Raw genomic sequence first — 5,356 nt, forward strand, 5'->3', positions numbered from 1 at the left:
ATCAATATATATAATATATACAATACTACACATATAGCTATATATATAAATTCAATAAGCTATACTTACCTTAAATCCCAAACTGCTTTGATTTCACGAGGGGCTGCTCAACCGTCTACTTTATTTTCATGTCCTATAATAGATTATTATACGTATAATCAATATATATATAGAATATCATAAACTCTAAACAAAATATTATATAATGTTCGTACATTTTCCACCAATCTTTTAATATTCTATTTATATTAAAGTCCAAACCCCTATTTCATTTTATTTTAAATAACTACACTTTCTAAACTTCTCAAACGCATATTTTATTTATCAACTAATTCATAAGAACTCATTTAATCAAACACATTATATATTTATAACTATTGTTTTTAATAACATCCGCAAATTATATTACCATTGAAACCTTATTTTCCCTCTTTAATAACATGATATTTCTTAAATATATTATCGAAAATATTTCTATGAATTTTCTACCAATTTATCGTTGCTATATGATTTAATTAAGCAACAATACATAGAATTACATATTTGTTTAATCATTCCGATGGAATTGTGTAAATTAGCTATAATAATTATTAAATCTAACAAATCTAATAATTTAATTAACCAACTATATCATTTTTATATGAAATGTGATATTTAATTCGACACTAATTTAAATAGCCAAAATCATAAAATTCTCCGATTCAATAGTACATCGCTAAATATAAATACTTAATAAATGGAGTAATTAAATAATAAAATTATACTAATTAATATGAATTTAAATAGAAATTTTCGTAACCCTGTTTTTAGTTTTTCTGCGAGAGGGAGGAGTGCAACTTTTTTCTTAATTATGTGTTCTGTGTGTTATGTATTATGTGTGTGTGTACTGCATGTGTGTGTATTCAACAACAAGAAGAAAAAGAAAGAGGAGAGTGAGGCGGTGGGGGTTGATGGCCCCACCTCCCACTCTCAACTCTCTCTCTCTCTCCTCCTTTTATATATATATATATATAGAGAAAAATACAAACAACCCCCTTGTGATATTTTAAATGAGCAAATTATCCCTTTATTAAAAAATAATTAATAATTTATCTCTCTATATGTTTTAAAAATACAATAATTTACCCCCCTATGATTTTTAAAATGAAGCAATTTACCTCCTGGTATAACGAGGTAAATTGCTTCATTTTAAAAAGCTACATTTTTTTTTCATAGGGGGTAATGTGCTCATTTTCAATATTATAGGGGGATAAATTGTTATTCACCCTATATATACATGTGTTATATTTAGTAAGATATATATAATATTATTTTATTTATTTAATTAATTTTTTTTAAAACACCCATTATGTCCTTCCTGAATTTTCTTAATTAATATTATTTGCCCTCAAATATTATAAAGAACTCCAATTTGATTCATTCAAATTTTATTATATCCCAAATTCAGTCTATTATTTATTTAATAATTAAATTTAAATTTCTAATAATTACCAATTAGTCTCAATCACGTGAAAATTTCTATGGATGTCACACATTAAGAGTCGCATTCATTTAATGAGTGTCGTGTTTCATCGACGACAGACGTGGAACGTCTATGTGATCTTAATGGGTTGATTGGCTAGGTGTCTGATCGACTGAACAGACTCACGGGGATCGTCATGTGAAAGCCTTGGAGGCTTTATCAATATGACTCGGGTCCCTGACTCCGATAGTACGGGAATAGTCCTTAAACTTGAGGAATCACGACAGTCAAATGCATACAATGACTGTATCTTGGATTTGTGCGAGAGGTGATTGTGCCACAGACACGATCACCATAAGCTTTATCCAGTACAATCGGAGTACGTAGTGAGGACAATGAGTTTCAAGAAAAAGATCCATCCCTTCTCAGTATATGACAGAGGTATCTCCTATGTAAATGGAGATGTGTTAACACTTTATAAAATTATGTCCATAGTCATTGGTCGAATAGAAAAAAGAGGTTCTTATGTCGAGCAATTGAGCGTAACGTGATTTCAAGTATTAAGCATAGACGCCTAGTCCAGGATGGGAACCGACACCCAATTCTATGCCCTAGACTAAGGCCGAAAGATGGTAAACGGAAAGACCGTACCCGTATGGAATCGAGAGCCTAAAATTTCACATGGATATTTACCTAGTCTCTAGTGCCATGGACCGTTGCTACACGGCTACATATGTTGACAGGCTTTCTTAATCAATGGTTGATCGAGAATTATTAATTAAATTTAATTTTTAATAATAGTGTTTGATCTAAACCCAAGTCTAGCTGAAAGGTGAGCCTAAAGAGTCACACACAAATCACCGAGAAGGGACGAGGAATTAATCGGGATTATTCCATAAGTAATTATGAGAGGAATCCATTGGATGGAGGAGCCTAAGAATAAATTAATAGGATTAATTTATATTTGGCTCGCCCTTATTATTTAATAAGTTGGACTTATTAATTAACAAAGGCTTATTGGGCTCACATATTTAATTGAATTAAGTAAATGATGGACTTAATTAAGTGTGCTTTAATTAAAATTATTGGTCCTTATTTTTATTCAATAAAATGGGCCAATGCAAGCCCATAATTAAGTTGGTGGAAATTCTAAAAAAGAAAATTATTGACTAACAAAATTCACTTTTGGAAAGTGCCATGTTAGTTACCAAATAAAGGATTTTATTACCTAATGAATGATAGAATAAACCTAGATACATTCTAATACGTCCATTCAAGGTATATATATGTGTATTAGTTATTAGGAATGACTAATAAACACATAACAAAAACACAAAAATAATTTCCTACACCTAACTCCACTCCGCCGCCCCTCTCATGAACACACTTGGTATGTTTTTCTCTCCAATTTCTTTTTTAGCAAATTGAATTAAAGGATCCCAATTCCAGTGTGGTGTGGACACAACTTTAGAGGGCTTCTACGTTGAAGCCTTGGGGGAACGGACCAAATGAAGGAGGTTCAAAGTAAATCAAATCAAAGAGGTTATTTTAATTTATGATTTATGCACCTCTCGTTTTTTTGATTCAACCATTAGCCCCCTTTAATTTTATTGTTGTTATGATTAACTACATTGAACGCCCGGGAACTCCAAGTGTACACCCCTTGAAATTATGATTTTATTATGTCTTGTTTTAATTTACGCCATTTTAATATTATCGCTTTCGCTTGTGCGTTCTCGGGCCGATCCACTCGCATTTTGCAGACGCTTTCAGGGCTTACACTTTACAAGTTTTTAACCCATTAATATGATGTGAGCATTGTAACACCTCTTTATTTCTTCATCTTCTTCGTGGGCTCCGTTCTTCGGACCTCTTCTTTATGGATCTTCGTGGGCCAACCCATGGTTACCTCCATGGGCCTCTGTCATCTGGGCTTGCTCTTTATAATTATTACAAAAATAAAGATAAAACCTCTCTCTAACCTATTATACTCATTACAACTGAAAAGAAACCAAACAACAGTTGGAGGAGTACATTAATAGGGAGAAAGCAAGCCTTAACAAAATAGGCTAAAAACATAGAGATAAGAAAATAAGAGACACGCAGGCCCCAACCTAACAGAAAATAAAATCATCTAAAGGGTCCAATGGGTTTCGTGATCATCCATGTTAATCTAAAATGACAAAATAAGCATGAAATATTCCAAATAATCATGCATTAATAATAACGCAACCATGAATTATAAGCATTGATATCCAATATTATAAATTAATTACATATTCAATCCAAGAAAAATGATACAACTTAATTATGAAAATAACTGTAACCTATGCAAAAACTATTCTTGTTTTAAAAACACATTCAAATTAATTTTAGTAATTTAATTTTAGAAAATGCCAAATCTCAACCAAAATTGAATTCACCAAAATTAACTGTTTTAGAAAAACATCCAGAATATTCAGAAACATAAAAATTCTGAAAAAAAAAAATAGAAAAAAATTGATCCAAACAACTGGTCGAGAACTAGGTGCGCGCGCATGTAGGTTACTTGCCTGCTGTGCTCGCGTCCTAGCCTGTGGCCTTGCCTTCCCGCCTACGAGCTTACCAGCCGGCCAGTAGGTAGCTGCAGTCTGTTGCATTTTTCTACTTTTTTGTGAAACTTTTCTGATTTTTTTTGCAATTTCTGAAACAACAAAAAATAATTAAATTTCAGAAATTCCAAATTTCAAACATTTCTCACGTCCAAAATTAAATGCAAAATTAAAACACATAAACTCTAGATCTACATATTCAATTAAACACACAAGAAATCATGCTCACTAAAGCCGATTAAAACATGTAAGCATGTTGATTCACGCAATACACATTAGATCGACCCGAGAAGCGTGGCAAAAGAGCAAAAAATAAAAAAAATACGATAACTCATGTAAAACCCCAATGAAGGGGTGTACCCTTGATCTTTTCCGGGTGTTCGGTGAATAATAAAAATAAAACATGACCAAGAATCACAAAGAAAAACAAGAGGCAGAAATCTTAAATGTAGATTACCCTTGGTGTTTTTCTTTGAATGGCTTCAAGTGTTCACTCCTCTCCTTTTCGGATCCGTTCACTTAGAGGGTTCAAGTATAGAACCCCTCTTAAGATCGTCCACACCACATCATGGAAAAGTAGATCAAATCCTCTTGCTAGAAAGGATTAGATCCGGTGGAAGAAAGCAAAACTATTTTGCACTATCGATTAATGTATACGATTTTTTTTCGTTCTCAACTTGAATCTAATTTAAGGAGAAATCTAAATTATGTTAAAAAAAGAAGAGAATTTTGTGGCTAATGCTGCACATGGGGAGAGAAAGAACCCTATTTTTATATGGTATTTCGATGTGTCTGAAGGACCTAGTCTTTTATAATCCTACACACCTAATACTTGGAACGAGCTTATTTTAATTTGTCCAACAAATCAAATCAAGACCAATAATAATCTATTGGGTTTATTATTTTATCCAATTAAATATACACAAGTCCAAATATACTCAATTAATAAATTCAATATATTAGCCAAGCCCAAATAATTAATTAGTCCCACTAATTAATTTAAGCCTGTCTCCATTACTTAATGAATCCAATCTATTAATTAAACAAGCCCATCTACTAATTAATTAATGAATCCAATTCATAAATTTATTAGCTGAAGCACATTTTAAATTAATCCAATTAATTTAAAAACTTGAGCCCAAAATTTAATTAATTCAATCAATTAATTTCTTGGGCTATCCATCCAATGAATTATTGTAAATAAATGATCCAATCATTTATCTTTCCCAATGAATTAATTTAATTCAATAAAATTAATTTGTTTCTTCCAAAATTTAATTCCATAACTTCCACAATGATTTGT

General features: G+C 31.5%; 1 long non-coding RNA gene across 1 annotated transcript; it reads right to left on the reverse strand.

The window, feature by feature from the left end:
* Positions 1-3,697: 3,697 nt before the first annotated feature.
* LOC148786680 (uncharacterized) lies at positions 3,698-4,711 on the reverse strand. The gene is made up of 2 exons (XR_016067998.1): positions 4,511-4,711; positions 3,698-4,145 (listed from the first exon to the last, which is right to left on the reverse strand). It is a non-coding gene; the product is annotated as an uncharacterized LOC148786680 (long non-coding RNA).
* Between the last annotated feature and the right edge of the window lie 645 nt (positions 4,712-5,356).

This window comes from Sesamum indicum, linkage group LG10, assembly GCF_026168435.1.
Source record: "Sesamum indicum cultivar Baizhima isolate 11 linkage group LG10, ASM2616843v1, whole genome shotgun sequence".
Taxonomy (NCBI): domain Eukaryota; kingdom Viridiplantae; phylum Streptophyta; class Magnoliopsida; order Lamiales; family Pedaliaceae; genus Sesamum; species Sesamum indicum.